The sequence below is a fragment of the Muntiacus reevesi genome, chromosome 9 (genome assembly GCF_963930625.1).
Source record: "Muntiacus reevesi chromosome 9, mMunRee1.1, whole genome shotgun sequence".
NCBI classification, from domain to species: Eukaryota; Metazoa; Chordata; class Mammalia; order Artiodactyla; family Cervidae; genus Muntiacus; species Muntiacus reevesi.
Window position 1 is genome coordinate 83,512,555 of NC_089257.1, and position 20,642 is coordinate 83,533,196.

The following is a 20,642-nucleotide window of genomic DNA, read 5'->3' on the forward strand; positions in this document are numbered from 1 at the left end:
CACATACTACGTGTCAGGTGCTATCCTAGACACCAAGGATATAGTGGTGACTGCAACAGATTAGGTTCCCAGTCTTCTTAATGGGCTTCTCCAGTAGCTCAGTCAGGAAAGAATCTGCCTGCAATGCAGGAGACCTGGGCTCAGTCCCTGGGCTGGGAAGATCCCCTGGAGAAGGAAAGAGCAAACCACTCCAGTATTTTTGCCTGGAAAATCCCATGGAGAGAGGAGCCTGGTGGGCTACAGTCCATGGGATCACAAGAGTGGGACAGAACTAAACCACCAGAGAAGATAAATAAATGGTAAGCTGGGAATGTCAGGGCTTGATAGGAGCTAGGCAGAGAATTCAATGAGGTGATGTGACTGAGTCCCTGAGGCTACTATCAAATGGATGGTTAGAGGAGACCTCACTGAAGAAGACTTACACTGAGAGCAAATGACAAGAACCAGTCATGCAAAGATGAGGGTAAGGAATCACAGTCACATGGAAAGCTAGTGCAGAGGCCTAAGGCAGAAAGCAGCTCAGTCTTTGTAAGAAACAGTGAGAAGGCCAAGTGACTGAGTGTAGTAGGGAAGGGAGGTGAGGTCACAGAGGTTAGGAAGACCTGACCTCCCAGCAGAAGTGAAAAGAGTTCAGAGTTCTGTTCCAACTGTGAAGGGAAGCCATCAGAGTTACTTTACAGAAAATGTGTGTGTCATCTTTACTGGTTGTGCTGTTGTTGTCTAGTCATTATAAATAAGTATAATTCATTAACAATAAAAACTCCCAGTTTTAGCTTCCAAATTGACTGATTTTAATAAATACATGAAATTGTGTAATAAACACCACAATCTAACATTTTCATCACTCCAAAAAGCTTCTCTCTGTCTCTTTGCCCTCGATGCCCTCTCTTCTAACCACTGATTTGTTGTTACCAGAATTTTAGCTTCCCTGAAATCTCATACTAATGGAATCACACAGTGAAAACAATTACATAATTTGCAGGGCCCAGAAAAAAATTTAAATATGGGACCCACTGTTACAAAATTATTAAGAATTTTAAGACAGCAAAAACATAGTACTAAACCAAACACAAGGTCTTTCTGAGCATGGAGCCCATGTGACAACAAACATCACACACCTCTGAACCCAGCTCTACATTCAGTATGTAGTTTTTAACATCCGGCTTCTTTTACTTAGCCTGATGATTCATTCATGTTGTTGTCTGGACCTGTAGTTTTTTCCTTTCTGTTGCTGAGTAGTATTTCATTGCATGAGCATGCCACAAGTTATTTACCTACCAATGAAAGGACATTTGTGCTATTTCCAGTTTGGAACTATTTTGAATAAAACTACTATAAGCATTGAAATACAAGACTTTGTGTTAGGTCTTTTAAAGAGAAGTTTTTAATTTTAATGAAGTCCAAATTATCAACCTTTTTCTTTCATGATTCATACTTTTTAATCTCCAACCTAACAAATATTTACCTAACCCAAGATAACAAAGATGATCTCTCAACTTTTTTCGGAAGTGTCACAATTTTAAATTTAAATCTATGCTCCTTTTAAAGCACATTTTTGTGTGGTACAATTCAAAGTTCTTTATTTATTCTTTATCCATTGAAAAGGAACTTTGTTGTTGTTCAGTTGCTAAGTCATATCCAACTCTTTGTGACCTCATGGACAGTAGCATGCCAGGCTCCTCTGTCCTCTGCTATCTCCCTGAGTTTGCCAAATTTATGTCAATTGAGTTGGTGATGCACTCTAACCATCTCATTCGCTGTCAGCATTTTGCATGATGTACTCTGCACAGAAGTTAAATAAGCAGGGTGACAGTATACAGCCTTGATGTGCTCTTTTCCCAGTTTTGAACCAGCCAGTTGCTCCATGTCTGGTTCTAACTGTTGCTTCTTAACCCACATACAGGAAAGGAACTGATGACTGGCAAATATCCTAGGAGTACTAAATTCAGTTAGCTGTTTCTCTCTCTCTCTCTCTCTTTTTTTTTATTCCCCCCAATTTATTTAAACTAAAAACAAAAAAAACCAGTTCACTCACTTCTACCCGCTCACCTATTGCCAACAGTTCTCTGCTTGGGGGTTTTTTAGAATGCACATATATAGGCGATCATACTGTATTGGTCTTTCTCTAATTTATTTCATTTAGTATATTGACTTCACTGAGATATATATGTGTGTGTGTGTCTGTGTGTGTGTGTGTGTGTATTTATCTCACAACATTTTTATCCATTCATCCACCAATGGACATTTAGGTTAGTTTCTATATCTTGGCTATTGTAAATAATGCTGTAATGAATACAGGGGTGCATACATCTTTTCAAGTTAGTGTTTTTGTTTTCTTCAGGTAAATATTCAGATGTGGAATTGCTAGATCGTATGATAGTTCTATTTTCTTATTTTTTGAGAAATTTCTATTTCTTTTTCCACAGTGACTGCATCAGATTAGACCCCCATCAACAGTGCAGTGTTTCCATTTCTCCACATATTTTCCTTTCTTATCTTTTTTGATAATCTCCATTTTAACAGATGTGAGGTGATACCTCATTGTGGGTTTGATTTGCATTTTCCTAATGATTAGGAATGGTATGAACCTAACAGAAGCAGAAGATATTAAGAAGAGGTGGCAAGAACACAGAAGAACTGCACAAAAAACATCTTCATGACCCAGATAATCATGATGGTGTGATCACTAGAGCCAGACATCCTGGAATGTGAAGTCAAGTGGGCCTTAGACAGCATCACTGTGAACAATGCTAGCGGAGGTGATGGAATTCCAGCTGAGCTATTTCAAATCCTGAAAGATGACGCTGTGAAAGTGCTACACTTAATATGTCAGCAAATTTGGAAAACTCAGCAGTGGCCACAGGACTGGAAAAGGTCAGTTTTCATTGCAATCCCAAAGAGGCAGTGCCAAAGAATGCTCAAAGTACCGCACAATTGTATTCATCTCACACACTAGTAAAGTAATGCTCAAAATTCTCCAAGCCAGGCCTCAGCAACACATGAACCATGAACTTCCAGATGTTCAAACTGGTTTTAGAAAAGGCAGAGGAACCAGAGATCAAATTGCCAACATCCACTGCATCACTGAAAAAGCACAAGAGTTCCAGAAAACCATCTACTTCTGCTTAATTGACTAAGCCAAAGCCTTTGACTATGTGGATCACAACAAATTGTGGAAAATTCTTCAAGAGATGGGCATACCAGATCACCTGACCTGCCTCTTGAGAAATCTGTATGCAGGTCAGGAAGCAACAGTTACAACTGGACATGGACAAACAGACTGGTTCCAAATAGGAAAAGGAGTACATCAAGGCTGTATATCATCACCCTGCTTATTGAACTTCTACGCAGAGTACATCATGAGAAACGCTGGGCTAGAAGAGGCACAAGCTGGAATGAAGATTGCCGGGAGAAATATCGATAACCTCAGATATGCAGATGATACCACCCTTATGGCAGAAAGCGAAGAAGAACTAAAAAGCCTCTTGATGAAAGTGAAGGAGAAGAGTGAAAAACTTGGCTTAAAGCTCAACATTCAGTAAACTAAGATCATGGCATCTGGTCCCATCATTTCATGGGAAATAGATGGGGAAACAGTGGAAACAGTGTCAGACTTTATTTTGGGGGGCTCCAAAATCACTGCAGATGGTGATTGCAGTCATGAAATAAAAAGATGCTTACTCTTTGGAAGAAAAGTTATGACCAACCTAGACAGCATATTAAAAAGCAGAGACATTGCTTTGCCAACAAATGTCCGTCTAGTCAAAGCTATGGCTTTTCCAATAGTCATGTATGGATGTGAGAGTTGGATGGTGAAGAAAACTGAGGGCCAAAGAATTGATGCTTTTGAACTGTGGTGTTGGAGAAGACTCTTGAGAGTCCCTTGGACTGCAAGAAAATCCAACCAGTCCATCCTAAAGGAGATCAGTCCTGGGTGTTCATTGGAAAGACTGATGTTGAAGCTGAAACTCCAATACTTTGACCACCTAATGCAAAGAGTTGACTCATTGGAAAAGACCCTGATGCTGGGAAGGATTGGGGCCAGGAGGAAAAAGGACGACAGAGGATGAGATGGCTGGATGGCATCACCGACTCGATAGACATGGGTTTGTGTAGACTCCAGGAGTTGGTGATGGACAGAGAGGCCTGGCGTGCTGTGATTCATGGGGTCGCAAAGAGTCAGACACGACTGAGCGACTGAACTGAACTGAACTAATTAGTGATGCTGAGCATCTTTTTATGTACCTGTTAGATATCTGTATGTCTTCTTTGGAAAAATCCTTATTGAGATCTTTTGCCCATTTTTATAGAATTGTCTGTTTTTTTATATTGAGTTGTATAAGATATTTATATATTTTGGTGAAACTTGAGTTGGTTGTGACAACTTCTTAATATAAGACAGCAGTAAAGTTTGCCACATAGACTGATTCTTCCTTTCACAAATAATTTCTTTGTGAAATGCAGTGTTGTTAGATAGCATTTCACCAGCAGTGGAACTTCTTTCAAAACTGGATTTGATGATCTCAAAGCCTGCCAGTGCTTTAGCAACTGGATGAATGTAATCGGTCAGTGCTTTTTTTGTCACTTCAACACGTGTCACAGCATCTTCACTAGGCGCAAATTTCATCTCAAGAAATCACTTTCTTGGGCTTCCCTGGTGGCCCTGTGGTTAAGAAGCCACCTTACAACTCAAGAGACACCGGTTTGACACCTGGTCTGGAGAAACCCCCACATGCTGCAGAGCAACTAAGCCCGTGTGCCCCAGCCACTGAACCAGCGCCCCAGAGTGCGCAGACCACAGCTACTGAAGCAGCGTTCCCATAGCCTTTGCCCCATGATGTGGAGAGCTCCTGCAGTGAGAAGCCCACCACAACCAAAAATGATAAACTAAATAAACAAACATTAAAAAGAGAGAAATAAACCACTTTCTTCATCCATAAGAAACAACTTCTCACCCGCTAGTTTTATCAGCAGATTGTAGCAATTCAGGGCTTCCCTGGTGACTCGGCTGGTGAAGAATCTGCCAGCAATGCGGGAGACCTGGGTTCAGTCCCTGGGTTGGGAAGATCCCCTAGAGAAGGAAACGGCTACCCACTCCGGTATTCTGACCTGCAGAATTCCATGAACTGTATAGTCCATTGGGTCACAAAGAGTCGGACACAACTGAGAGACTCTCACTTTCGCTTCACTGTAGCAATTCGGTCACATCTTCAGACTCTACCTCTAACTTCAGCTGTTCCCACCACATCTGCAGTTACTTCCTCCACTGAAGTTCTGAGCCCCTCAAAGTCATCCATGAGGGTTAGGCTCAGCTTCTCTCAAACATCTGTCAATGTTCATATTTTGACCTCTTCCCATGATTCACAAATGTTCTTAATGGCATCTAGAATGGTTTCCAGTAGGTTTTCAGCTTACTTTGCCCAGATCCCTCAGAGAAATCACTGTCTGTGGTGGCTGTAGCCTTATAAAATGTATTTTCTAAATAACAAGACTTGAAATTCAAAATTACTTCTTGGTCCATGGGTTGCAAGATGCGTGTTGTGTTAGCAGGCATGAAAAAAAAATTTAATCTCATTGTACAAGTCCATCAGAGCTCTTGGGTGACCAGGTGCATTGTCAATGAACAGTTGTATTTTGAAAGGAATCTTTTTTTTTCCCCCTGAGTTGTAGGTCTCCAGAGTGGGCTTTAAAAATTGAATAAAGTAGTTGTAAACATATGTGCTGACACTCAGGCTATGCTATTCCATTTCTAAAGAATAGGCAGAGTAGATTTAGCATAATTCTTAAGGGCCCTAGGATTTTGGCATGGTAAATGGAGCATTGACTTCAAACCTAAAGTCACTAACTGCATTTGACCCTAACAGGAGAGTCAGCCTGTTCTTCAGAGCTTTTGAAGTCAGCATTTCCCCCTCTCTAGTTATGAAAGTCCAAGATGTCATTTTCTTCCATTACAAGGTTGCTTTGTCTACATTGAAAATCTATTGTTTAGTGGTGCTACTTTCATTAATGACCTTAGCTAGATCTCAATAACTTGCTGCAACTTCTGTATCAGCACTTGCTGCTTCACCTTGCACTTCTAGGTCATAGAGATGGCTCCTTAAGGCTCAACAACTTCTGTTAGCTTCAAATTTTCCTTCTGTGGCTTCCTCACCTTCCTCAGCCTTCATAGAATTGAAGAGAGTTAGGACCTTACTGAGGATTAGACTTTGGCTTAAAGGAATGTTGTGTTTGGTTTGATCTTCTATCCAGACCACTAAAACTTTTCCCATATCAGCAGTAAGATTGCTTAGCTTTCTTATCATTCCTGTGTTCACTGGAGTAGCACTTTTAATTTCCTTCAAGAACTTTTCCTTTGCATTCACAACTTGGCTAGACGCCTAGCTTTGGGCCTGCCTCTGCTTTTGTCATACCCTCCTTTCTAAAGGACTTCCCTGATAGCTCAGTTGAGAAAGAATCCACCTGCAACGCAGGAGACCCCGGGTTGATTCCGGGGTCCGGAAGATCCACTGGAGAAGGGATAGGCTACCCTCTCCGGTGTTCTTGGGCTTCCCTTGTGGCTCAGCTGGTAAAGAATCTGCCTGCAATGTGGGAGACCTGGCTTCAATCCCTGGGTTGGGAAGATCCCTTGGAGAAGGAAAAGGTTACCCACTCCTGTATTCTGGCCTGGAGAATTCCATACACTATATAGTCCATGGGGTCCCAGAGTTGGACACAACTCAGTGACTTTCATGTCACTTCACTTCCTCTCTAAGCTTAATCATTTCTAGCTTTTGATTTAAAGTGAGAGACATGCAACTCTTCCTGTCATTTGACTACTTGGAGGTCATCGTTGGGTTATTAATTGGCCTAATCTCAATACTTTGTATCTCAGGAAATAGAGAGGCCCGAGAAGAGGGAAAGAGATAGACAACAGGTGGTCAGTAGGGCAGTCAGGACACACACAACGTTTATCAGTTAAGCTTGAGGTCTTGTGTGGGTGTGGTTTATGGTGCTCAAAATAATTACAATAGTAACTTCAAAGATCACTGATCACAAATCACCATAACAAATACAGAATAAGAAAAAGGTTGAAATGTTGTGAGAATTAACAAAATGTGACAAAGATACAGCAAGAAAGCAAATGCCACTGGAAAATAGTACAGGTAAACTTACTTGACAGATAGTCACCACAAACTTTCAATTTGTAAAAAATGCATTATCTTTGAAGTGCAATAAAGGGAACTAAGATTCACAAAAATGGAAGCAGACAGATCAGCTGGAAGACTATCTACAGTACAAGTGAGAAGTGATGGAAGCTGGGACTAGGTTTGAGAAACAGGAATGACAAGATTTCACTCTGGTTTTGGTTCTCATTTCCCTAATGACTAATGATGCTGAGCATTTTTAAAGGGTTTATTTACCTTTTATCATCTTTAGTGAAGTCTCCATTTAAATCATTTGACCTACTGTTGTTGCTATTTTGTTTTTGCTGTTCAGCATTTAGGCCCAATGCTACAAGGTTTTAAGTAAAAGAGTGGCAAGATCTCACTGTAGTTTTCACTGGCGTTTCCTTAATATCTAATGATGTTGAGCATTTCTTTGTCATTCATTTTAACATCTTTGGTGAAGTACCCACTCAAATCTTTTGTCTATTTTGTTTTTACATTTAGTTCTATGATCCATTGAAGGATTTTAAGCAGAAGAGTGGCAAGGTCTTTTTACAAGATCATGTAGCTGCCATGAGAATGGATTACTATGAAGCAAAAGTAGAATCAGATCAGTTAGGAACCTTTTATCCAAGGGAGAAAAAAAAATGTAGGCTTGTACTGGCAGGGGAATAGGAAACAGGAAGAGAAATGGGCATATTTGGAATGTTTTACAAGTAGAATTGATAGAATCTCCTAGTAGATATGCTGTGAAAGATAGGGGAAAGACAGGAATTCTTATATTTGGGGCTTAAACTACAAAGAAGAAGGAGAGGTTGTTAAGTAGGATGGAAAAAAACTAGAAAGTGATGGAGAAAGCAGAAGAGGGAAGGGCTTGTCTGTTGTTGTTGTTCTGTTGCTAAGTCTTGCCTGACTCTTTGCAACCCCATGAACTACAGCATGCCAGGCTTCCCTGTCCTTCACTGTTTCCCAGAGTTTGCTCAAACTCATGTTCACTGAGTCAGTGATGCCATCCAACCACCTCATCCTCTATCACTCCTTCTCCTCCTGCCCTCAATCTTTCCTAGCATCAGGGTCTTTTCCAGTGAGTCAGTTCTTTGCATCAGGTGGCCAAAGTATTGGACCTTCATCTTCAGCATCAGTCCTTCCAACGAATATTCAGGGTTGATTTCTTTTAGAATTGACTGGTTTGATCTCTTTGCAGTCCAAGGGACTCTCAAGAATCTCCAATACCACAATTTGAAAGCATCAATTCTTTGGCGTCAATTCTTTGGACCAGCCTTCTTTATGGTCCAACTCTCACATCTGTACATGACTACTGGAAAAACCATAGCTTTTGACTACATGAATCTTGGTCGGCAAAGTGATGTGTCTGCCTTTAAATACACTGTCTAGGTTTGTCATAGCTGTTCTTCCAAGGAGCAAGCATCTTTTAATCCCATGGCTGCAGTTATCAACCACATTGATTCTGGAGCCCAAGAAAATGAAATCTGACACTGTTTCCACATTTTTCCACCTATTTGCCATGAAGTGATAGGACCAGATGCCATGATCATTTTTTGAATGTTGAGTTTTTAGTCAGCTTTTTCACTCTACTCCTTCCCCAAGAGGCTCTTTAGTTCCTCTTCACTCTCTGCCATTAAAGTGGAATCACCTGCATATCTGAGGTCTTTGGTCTTTCTCCTGGCAATCTTGATTCCAGCTTGTGATTCACTCAGCCTGGCATTTCGCATGTACTCTGCATATAAGTTAAATAAGCTGGGTGACAATATACAGCTTTGATGTATTTTTAGGCCATGTTAAATTTAGGTGCTTGTTAGACATTCATGCAAGATGTTAAGGAGGCATTTGGAGATACAAGTCTGGAATTTCAGAGAGAAGTCAGAGTCAGGGTTTTTTTTGTTTTTTTTTTTAATTGACATGATATTTAAGACTAAAATAACTGCTTATGTACAAAACTGTTTCTACCACTCCAAATTTCATAGGTTGAAGCCCTAACCCATGGTGTGATTAAAATTGGCCATAGAGCCTTTAAGGAAATTCATGGGAGCGTGCTAAGTTGCTTCAGTCATGTCCAACTCTTTGCAACTCTATGGGCTCTAGCCAGCCAGGTTCCTCTGTCCATGGGATTCTCCAGGCAAGAATACTGGGCAAGAATGTGCCCTCTTCCAGGGGAAGTTCCTGGTCAGGGATTGAAGCCATGTCTCCTAAATTTTCTGCATTGGCAGTTGGGTTCTTTACTACTAGTGCCACCTGGGAAACCCTTTAAAGAAGTCATTATGGTTAAATGAGGTCATAAGAGTGGAACTCTAATCCACAGGACTGGTGTCCTCGTACAGAGAGAAAGAGGCACCAGGAGTAAACAGATACTAAAAGGTCAGGTAAGAGAATAAAGAAGAGGGACTTCCCTTATGGTCCAGTGGCTAAGACTGCAAGGGGCCCAGGTTCTAGTTCTAGTCAGGGAACTGGATCCCCATGCCACAACTAAGAGTTTGTGTGCTGCAACTAAGACCCCATGCAGCCAAATAACATATTTATTTATTTATATAATATATATGTGTGCATGCTAAATCTCTTCAGCTGTGTCCAACTCTTTTTGATCCCACAGGCTGTTCTGTCCATGGGATTCTCCAGGCAAGAATACTAGAGTGGGTTGTTGTGCCCTCCCCCAGGGGATCTTCCCAATCCAAGTATTGAACCCACATCTCCTACATCTCCTGCATTGGCAGATGGATTCTTTACTACTAGTGCCACCTGAGAAGCCCATGTGGTATTATATATATGTGTGTGTGTGTGTGTGTGTGTATATAATATGTATCATATATGATATATATTTATAAAGAATAAGGAAGAAAGTAGGATTTAGAGACATTGGATGTCACTAAAGATCTTGATGAGAAATCTTAATGAATTGATATAGATTTAAGTATAACTAGAGTAGATGGTGGGAAAAAATGTGAAGTAAAACAGAGACTAAGACAAACTTTCAAGATGTGTTGCTGTGAAGGGAAGTTAAGAAATGGGATGGTAACCAGCTGGGGATATGGAATCCAAAGAAGTTTTTACAGATTTGTTTTCATGTTGTTTTTAGGATAGGAGATAATGATACACATTTGTATGGATGATTAAGTAAAGAGTCAAGTAGGAAAAAAAGAAACAAGTAGAGCTAAAGAGCTAATGCAGGAGTTGTTGTTCAGTCACTCAGTTGTGTCCAACTCTTTGCAACCCCATGGACTGCAGCACACCCAACTTCTCTGCTCTTCATTATCTTCCTAGCTTGCTCAAACTCATGTCCATCAAGTCTGTGATGTCATCCAAGCATCTCATCCTCTGTTGCCCCCTTCTCCTCCTTTCCCAGCATCAGGGTCTTTTCCAATGAGTAAGCTCTTCAGATCAGGTGGCCAAAGTATTGGAACTTCAGCTTCAGCATCAGTCCTTCCAGTGAATATTCAGGGCTAATGATTTACTCTTCTATTTCAGCAGCCTAAATGGACCTCAGATTTACCCCTAAACCAGGGACTGGAATTGCCTTCATTGAGAACAGTAAACTGCTACCCAGTTTGAAAACATAGCTGTGATTCTGTTAGCAAGGAAGAGACTAGAAGGTGGCTTTGGGGTAAGCAAAGAACCTGCCATACTTTGACAGGTTGATGAGTGAAAAGGGGGACATCATTATTTTAATTTCTTTGATTATTTGAATTTTTTTCATTTTGGTCATTTTTGTGTGTGTGTGAATTATTTGTACATATACTTTACCCAATTTTTCTATTCTTAAGTTGATTTTCATGAGCCTTTTATGTATTGAGGATAGTAATTCTCAATCTATTTATTTCAAAATATATTTTTCAATTATCATTTGGGTTTCTTTTTTAGTTAGGGTGTTTTACATGTGCAGATGTTTCCAATTTTTCATCTAAATCTGTCAATCTTTTTCATGCTTAAAAAGAATGCCCCCAGGTAACTCTTGTGGTATCATGTTTTTAAGGAAAACCCCAAGACACTGTACACATTTATATATTTTATACTAATTTTATGACTTCATTACATGTATGTACGTAATCTACCTGGAAATTGTTATACAATGTGAGGTAGAGATTTCATTTATTCCCCTTATGTTTACCCATTTGCCTCAATGCAGTTCTGATCACGTTAGCCCCTGAATTTACTACTGTCAGTATTGTCCTACCCTCATCTCCAGAATAATGTTCAGATTTCCTGTCCTGACATTCAAAGCACTCAACAGCCTGACCTTGTTTTCTTTCCTACTCTATTCCATGGATTCTGTGATTTTCCTACTGGTTTTTGAACTGTACTCAGATGAGACCTAGTGGGTGTGTAAAGCCCTCTGAGAATTATCTTGGCACAGAATAAGGGAGCCAAAATAGGCAAAAACAGTAGCACTCCCTCCCACTTCAAGTACAGAAACTCCCCTTTCACCATATTTACATGATGATGTTTCCAGACAAGAATTTTGTTGAAGAGATTCAACTGCTTTAAATGGGGAAAAAAAAAAAAAAACTTTCCATTTTCTAGAGTAATTGATCCTCCTGTAATGTCTACTGCTTATTAAGATCGAGGTCCACAGGAAACAGACTTGGAGACAGAGATCTGTGCACAAAAGGTTTACCGAGGAGTTCTGTCCTGTAAAGAAGTGAAGGAAGCAGGATGAAAACAGAAAGAGACATTAGAACTCTGAAACAGTTATAACAGAGATTCCAGGAAAAACTAGAACGACCTCTGAAACTCAAATGAGAAGTCCCAAATTGAAGTAAGGGGCAATGTTGTCCAAGCATTGGATTGTGGCTGCCCTGAGAAGTAAACTTGGGTGGAGAAGCAATCTTGGGTTGTGGGCCTTTGCTGGAGAAAGACTCAGATAATTCCATTATTTGGGGCAATGAGTGCAGTTGTGCAAGGGTCTCTGGGCGGTACACATAGTGTCTGCACCATTTCCACACACTGGCTCAGGCGATGGTCAAGGGTGACATTTCTCACCACCTCCAAATCCTACCCATCCAACAAGCCTAGCTCTAATACTACATCTTCTATTGAGCATTCCCTTATTCTTATTATTGTAAATAATATTTTTCTCCTCTAAATTTCAAGCACTTTATCTATATTCCTCTTATGGCACAATAGTGTTTATCTTGGTCTACCTTCCATTAGGAGCTTCCCTGATGACTCAGTAGTAAAGAATCTGCCTGCAATGCGGGAGTCGTGGGTTCAATCCCTGGGTTGGGAAGATCCCCTGGAGAAGGATATGGCAACCCACTCTAGTATTCTTGCCTAGACAGAGGACCCTGGTGGGCTATAGTCCATGGGGTTGCAAAAAAGTCAGACATGACATAGCAACTAAACAACAAAAACAACCTCCTATTAGAGCTATTTTCACTTTGATTAATTAAGAACTTTCAATGACCCAGGCAATAAACTAGGACCTGGGGATACAGAGTGAACAAAACAGATATGATTCCCCCCATACTTTAAACAATTGGAAGTTTTAAAATTCACAGTAGCACAAAATTAAATTTGAGCACGTAGCACAAAATCTAATGCAAACAAGGGTGTCAGGGAACAACTCTCCAAAGGTGAGATATTAAACACAGGCCAAAAGGATAAGTAGAGTGTAGCTCAGTGAAAGAAGGTGACAGGGATAAGTGGGTTGTTTTCAAGTAAGTGCCTGTGCTTAATCGTTCAGGCATGTCTGACTCTTCTCAACCCTATGGACTGTAGCCCACCTGTCTCCTCTGTCTGTGGGATTCTTCAGACAAGAATACTGGAGCGGGTTGTCATTTCCTCCTCCAGGGGATCTTCCTAACACAGATGAACCCGAGTCTCTGGTGTCTCCTGCATTGCAAGCAGATTCTTTGCCCGCTGAGCCAAGAAAGTCACAAATGCTAACACTAACATTTATTCAACAACAACAACAACAGATAGAAGATAGATCTCTTCCTGTGTTCCCGACTACATCATAGGTGCTGGAGTAACATCACTAAACAAAAACAGAAGAAAATTCTTTCTCCTAATGGAGTTTGCATTCCAGGACATGAAATAATCCAATATAGCTAGAGTTTAGAGAACAAAGGAGAAACTGGTACAAGATATGACTGTGTTGGTAGGTAGAAGCAGACCACTAGAGGCCTGATAAGAGTTTGAAGATTTTTATACAAAAGGTATGATCATATATTTTTTTAAAGCAGTAACTCTAGCTGCTATGTACATGTCCTGTCTCTCCTACTATATTGTAAACTTTCAGAAGACTGGTCTCTAAGAAGAACGGAAAGCCCCTTTGTAAATAATGGGCACCCAGTAAATAATAACAATGGCTAACACTTGAGAGCTCTCTATGTGCAGAAGACTGGCCTAAGCACATTCCATGTGTTAAATCATTAATCCTCGCAATCCACCACCTCAGTTGACTGGATGAATGAGAGGAGGAATGCTTATTCCTTTGCAGTACTGGAACCTGGACACACCTGAAAATCTACAGATATCACTCTGTGTGCAAGGTAAGGGGAAGGAGAAGTTGCAGAGGAAAAAAAAATCAAAAAGCCACATGCACAGCTCCATATGCCTTTACAGGTTATTCAAACCAAATCATTTAAAAGCATTCACAGTGATTTACAAAGATAAGAAATACATGGATAAGAAAACAGTGTGATCCTATAGCCAAGAAAGACTGGTGTACACACTGGCACATCTCAAGGACCTCAGCTTATCATCTGCATTAATAATTACTTAAATATGTGTCTAAAAAACATGATGAGCTGGTTTAAGAAAATCACTGTGCTTTCTGAGGAGCCGTGTTTTACAAACCACAACAATCTTTAAAGTATCAACAATAGTCCATATCTCTTATAAAAAAATAATAATAACCTTTTACATCTTGAGAATTTGTCTTCTTGGGTCTGCAGAGAGACCTACTCTGATTGAGAGACACCCCACCCCATTCCTGCAGCTCCCTGACCTTGCAACATACAAATGAAAGACTCCTTGTAGCCTTGCAAGAGGAGCTGGGCCTGCCTGCGCGAGAAGCTAGATAAATATTACACTTAGGAAGAAGCATGCAGGAACAGCTATGGACGGGGCCACAGAGGTACGTTCCTAATTCCAAATAGGAAACAACACACTGAGCCAGAACATCTCAGGAGGTGAGGAAAGGCAATCGAGGTGGGAGGACACGGTTGGGGGTGAAGGGTGGTCACGGTTAATGGGTTAACACGGAGGATCTCTCGCCAGAATTCCATTCCAAATACAAAACTAGTGTGAAACAGCTCAGCGTCCCTTCCTGTAAGCAGAACAGTCAGTTCTTGGACTAAGTGGAGGTTTATCTACAGATCTACCCATAAAGAAAAACCTGTAAATAATAATCCAGTGCACCCTCTCCCCGTCAGCCTTCATTTCTGAGCACGTTTCCTGCTTCAGTTCTTAGTGTTTTCCTCCATCGAAGGCAAGAGTGACACCCCTCGCTGGGCCTTACCCCTCTCCCAGGGCTGGAGGTGTGGTGGACTGATTGGAGTAGGAAATCAGAGTCCCTTACTATATACCATTTCATAAATTTTGTTTAAACAAGTATCAACCAAAACCAGGATTTTGCAATAACAAATATTTTTATAGAAACCAAACAAGACTAACAAGAGTTGTACCCAACTATTAGAAAGGCAAAGGGACTGCTTTTCTTGACAGTCCTGAAAAGCTTTAATGTCAAAGACAGCAAGCAGCCCTGTCACAGAGCAGAGACAAGTTCCAGCCCCAACTTGTTTATCTCTTCCTGGGGCCCTGCCCATCCCCCTCCGCACCACTGGAGGCAGAAATCTTCCAGAAACAGGAGGCGTCAGGCTTAACCCTTTCCTTTACCACAGGACCTTTTAACTGCTGCAGATATGTGAGTTGATGAACTACAGGCTGCTGCTCTGCTAAACACAGCCAAAGCCAGTAAGCAAATAACGATAACGCTCCCTTAGTCAGCAGACACAGGCACTATGATAAGCATGTATATTCTTGCAACAACCCAGACGAGGAAACTGAGGCTTAGAGATTAGTATGTGGCAGAGTAAAGAGCAGATGCCGCTGCTGCTGCTGCTAAGTCGCTTCAGTCGTGTCTGACTCTGTGCGACCCCATAGACGGCAGCCCACTGGGCTCCCTTCCCTGGGAATCTCCAGGCGAGAACACTGAACTGGGTTGCCATTTCCTTCTCCAGAATGTCTTCCCAACCCAGAGATCAAACCTGCATCTCTTGTATTGGCAAGAGGATTCTTTACCACCAAGCCACCGAGGAAGCCCATGTAACATGAAATAGTTCAGTAAAATCAGAATCAGCGATTCACTTACTCAATAGATTTTTTTGGAATATCCTTCAGTGTGCCAGTGACCAAGAACATGTGTTGAACAGTCTCTGACCTCTCGAATTTTTACGGCTAGTAAGGAAGACAAACATTAACCATGGAAGCACACAAACATTTAAATAATTGTACATTGTTATAAACGTTCTGAGGGACAATTATGTGTTATGAGAGAATAACCAGGAAAACCAATATTAACCAGGCTGTCAGAAAGGTCCCTCTAAGGAAGCAATTAATAATTCGAAATGTGAAGGATGCATGGGAAGTAGTTAGGCTGAAAGTAAAAGGAAGGAAAGTGTTCCAAGCAAAGGATATACTTTTCCCCAGGCCCTGAGGAAGAAAAGAGTTTGGCTCTTCCAAGACCAATGATCTCTGAGTAGGTAGCCCAAGAGGGAGGTGAGTAATGAGGCTGAAAATGAAGAATATAGACCACCAGGAGTTGGATTTTACCTAAGGGCAACAGAACTGTGGTGCTGGAGAAAACTGTTGAGAGTCCCTTGGACTGCATGGAGATCCAACCAGTCCATCCTAAAGGAGATCAGTGTTGGGTGTTCATTGGGAGGATTGATGCTGAAGCTGAAACTCCAATACTTTGGCCACCTCATGTGAAGAGTTGACTCATTGGAAAAGACCCTGATGCTGGGAGGGGTTGGGGGCAGGAGGAGAAGGGGACGACAGAGGATGAGATGGCTGGATGGCATCACCGACTCGATGGGCATGAGTTTGAGTAAACTCCCGGAGTTTGTGATAGACAGGGAGGCCTGGCGTGCTGCGATTCACGGGGTTGCAAAGAGTCAGACTCGATTGAGCGACTGAACTGAATGGAAACCCATTAAAGGATTCTCAACAGTGAACTTTTAGAATCTGATTCATCACTTTCATAAGCTCTGTCTGGCTGCTATGTACAGAATGGAGGTCAGGATGGCCGAAGTGAAAGAGAGAGAGGAGGTAGGAAGTCTTGCTGATCGTCATCCAATCAAAAAGATGGTGGTGGCTTCGACTGAAGTATCAACAGTGGAAACTGGAAAGAAGTGGACAGATACAGTATCTATATTTAGAAGATTATGAAATTTAATGATGAATTTGACATGGGAGAGGATAGGGGAGGGTGAGACAGGCAAGGTTAAAGATAAGGCCTAGGTTTCTGAATTGAGCAAATGCATAGACAGAAGTACAGAATAACTTGAAAATAAAAGGGGATAGGGCCAATGGATGGGTATTTCTAGACCAGCATTTCTCATTTAATGTGTATATGAATCACTTGCAGAATCTGATTCCATAGCTCTGGGGTGGGGTCAGAGATACTCCATTTCTACAACCTCACAAATGAGGTCAATGCTGTTTGTCCATCAACCATACTTTGAGCAGCTAAACGCTGTTGCTGCCAAGTCGATTCAATCGTGTCCGACTCTGTGCAACCCCATAGATGGCAGCCCACCAGGCTCCCCTGTCCCTGGGATCCTCCAGGCAAGAACACTAGAGTGGGTTGCCATTTCCTTCTCCAATGCATGAAAGTGAAAAAAGTGTAGTCACTCAGTTGTGTCTGACTCCTAGCGACCCCATGGACTGCAGCCTACCAGGCTCCTCCATCCATGGGATTTTCCAGGCAAGAGTACTGGAGTGGGTTGCCATTGCTTTCTCCTGCAGCAAGACTCCACCAACCTAATAGACATAGGGTTATAAAACTTTTATGTAATATCATTATTTCCTAAGGTAGTGGAAGTTGCTCCGTCATGCCCGACTCTTTGAGACCCCATGGATAGTCCGTGGGATTCTCCAGGCCAGGCTACTGGGGTGGGTCGTCATTCCCGTCTCCAGGGGATCTTCTCAACCCAGTGATCAAACCCAGGCTTCCTGCATTCCAGGCAGGTTCTTCACCAGCTGAGCCATGAGGGAAGCCCAAGAATACTGAAGTGGGTAACCTATCCCTTCTCCAGCAGATCTTCCAAACCTAGGAATCTAATTGAGGTCTCCTGCATTGCAGGCAGATTCTTTACCTACTGAGCTATCAGGGAAGCCCATTTCCTAAGGAAAGGAGATTTTAATTACAAACAAAAAAGACAGCATAATTTAGAAATAAGGAAGCTTCTTTAATATGAAGGGATTTAATTAATTTTATGAAAAAGTATGTCATGCTTAGTTTGTTCATTTGGCCACAGACGAAATGAATTTTTTTATTATGAACTGACTTTGAATAGCCACTGATCTAAACAAAATAACTTATTGATAAACAACATTCTTCAAATTTCAAATAGTTGTGATCATAGTTACTATTTCATTCCTCCAAAGTAAAAATTCTGTCCTTATTTATTAGGAACACACAACCACTAAAATCAACTTAATATTGTTCTTGGCTACTAACTGTATTCAGTAAATCTTTTTCAAATCATTAGAATCACAGAAAATTCACACCAAGTAGAACTACAGAAAGAATATAAGTGCTATTTTGACACATATAAGCCGATATTAGAATTAGCTCTCTCCTCACTTTATTGAATGGTTTTAAGTCAGACTTATTTGAGGTCAAATAGATGTGTATTGTAAATTACCAGATAAAAGCCAGCAGTCTGGCAACCTTAAACAGTGATAGAGGATAAATAAATGATCAATGAGAAGACTAGATTGAATTTTAGAAAAATGAGAGGAACTAAGTAGAGTTTATGTTCATGAAAGACAAGATAACATGGGCTTCCCAGGTGACTCAGTGGTAAAGAATCGGTCTGTCAATGCAGGAGACCTGGGTTTGATCCCTGGGTCAGGAGATCCCCTGGAGTAGGAAATCGCAACCCACTCTAGTATTCTTGCCTGGAAAATGCCATGGACAGAAGAGTTTGGCAGGCTACAGTCCATGAGCTTACAAAGAGTCAGACATAACAGAGCAATTGAACACACATACAAGATGAGAAGGACTGTTCAGTCACTTCCAACTAATTTGTAAGAGCTTTGCAGGCAGGATTGATATTTCATACATCTTGGAATTCTCATAGTGCCTAGTAACATGCAGGGTATGTGCAAACTCGCCAAATGAAAAGAAGGTAAAACCTGAAAGAATAATAACAGCTAATGACCAAATATCAGAACAATGGTAATGTTTTACTTGGCAATCTTTTACAGTTACATGAACTCATGAGAGCCAGCAGTAATAATTACATATTCATAAGGTTTTCCTTGTAACTCAGTCAGTAAGGAATCTGCCTGCAAGGCAGGAGACCTGGGTTCAATCCCTGGGTTGGGAAGATCCCCTGGAGAAGGAAATGGCAACCCACTCCAGCATTCTTACCTAGAGAATCTGAAGGACAGAGGAGCCTAGCAGGCTACAATCCATGGAGTCACAAGAGTCTTATACAACTTAGCAACTAAACCACTGTAGCAACAATTTACAATCCAATGAAGCAAAGTTCATGTTTTAAGGATGCAAATTGAGATTCATAGCAAATGATGAAAAACTATAAGCAGCTAGAGAGAAAAACAATAATTTGGTTTTTCCAGTAATCATGTATAGGTATGAGAGCTGGACCATAAAGAAGGCTGAGAGCCAAAGAATTGATACTTTTGAATTGTGGTGCTAAAGAAGACTCTTGAGAGTCCTTTGGACTGCAAGGAGATCAAACCAGTCAATCCTAAAGAAAATCAACCCTGAAGGACTGATGCTGAAGCTCCAATAATTTGGCCACCTGATGCAAAAAGCCAACTCATTGAAAAAGACCCTGATGCTGGGAAAGACTGAAAGCAAAAGGAGAAAGTGGTGGCAGAGGATGAGATGGCTAGATAGCATCACCGACTCAATAGGTATGAATTTGAGCAAACTCTGGGAGATAGTGGAGGACAATGGAGCTTGGCAGGCTGCAGTCCATGGGGTCACAAACAACTTAGCCACTGAACAACAACAACAAACCCAATGAATCTCTAAGGGATAGCCATAAATTGAAACAGATCAACTCAAATCTTGTTTTCTATATATACAAACTATATACTGATATTCTGTCCTTAGAAGCCCATGTGAAAATAGTCATTAATATTAACAACTACCACACACTGGAATTTTAAGTGCCAGTCACTGTGATAAGCACTTCATATAACTTAATTTAATTCTTATGATAACACTATATAGAGTAAAAAAAGTTCAATTTATAGATGAGGAAACCTAAACACTAGAACTAGAGTTAGATTTCTGATCTAACTTCATTGTCCATGCTATTAAACACAGCTATACTGAGACATGGAAACAGTAGCTGACTTTATTTTTCTGGGTTCCAAAATCACTGCAGATGGTGACTGCAGCCATGAAATTAAAAGACGCTTACTCCTTGGAAGGAAAGTTATGACTAACCTAGGCAGCATATTAAAAAGCAGAGACATTACTTTGCCAACAAATGTCTGTCTAGTCAAGGCTATAGTTTTTCCAGTAGTCATGTATGGATGTGAGAGTTGAACTATAAAGAAAGCTGAGTGCCGAAGAGTTGATGCTTTTGAACTGTGGTGTTGGAGAAGACTCGAGAGTCCCTTGGACTGCAAGGAGATCCAACCAGTCCATCCTAAAGGAGATCAGTCCTGGGTGTTCACCGGAAGGACTGATATTGAAGCTGAAACTCCAATACTTTGGCCACCTGATGCAAAGAGTTGACTCATTGGAAAAGACCCTGATGCTGGGAGGGATTGGGGGCAGGAGGAGAAGGGGACGACAGAGGATGAGATGGTTGGATGGCATCACCGACTCAATGGACATGGGTTTGGGTAGACTCCAGGAGTTGGTGATGGACAGGGAGGCCTGACCTGCCGTGGTTCATGGGGTCACAAACAGTCGGACACGACTGAGCAGTTGAACTGAACCGACTGATACTGAGACAGGTTGGGACCCAGGGCCTGAGACTCTTTGCTGTAGTGTTTGCACATGGAGAAGTGTCTCCTAGAACAACAGAAAATCAAAGAAACTATAACTGCACCTATTCCCAGTTGGGGCAAATTATGAACAACAAGATAAAAAAAGGTCAAAATCCAGCTTCCACTTTTGAGGTGCAGAGAGCAAAAACTGGGCACTGTAAATGATCCCTGCACACAGCACCACCAAGGGACTGGGCAGACCACCTAAGCCTCCCCTCTGGCCTGAACTACCATCAGCTCCACCCTCACCCCTTTTCAGGGAGCGCCTCAGGGAGT

The 20,642-nt window shown here is 41.3% G+C and overlaps 1 long non-coding RNA gene across 5 annotated transcripts in view; it reads right to left on the bottom strand.

Annotated features, from left to right (window-relative positions):
- LOC136174955 (uncharacterized) overlaps positions 1-20,642 on the bottom strand; it is a 36,670-nt gene that overhangs the window by 11,510 nt on the left and 4,518 nt on the right. Inside the window, exon 5 of one of the 5 annotated variants that reach the window (XR_010664426.1) lies at positions 19,209-20,391. The exons of the other annotated variants lie outside the window; for them this stretch is intronic. This is a non-coding gene — a long non-coding RNA (uncharacterized lncRNA). Of the gene's footprint in view, positions 1-19,208; positions 20,392-20,642 lie in introns of those variants that run through there. 5 annotated transcript variants of the gene reach the window in all.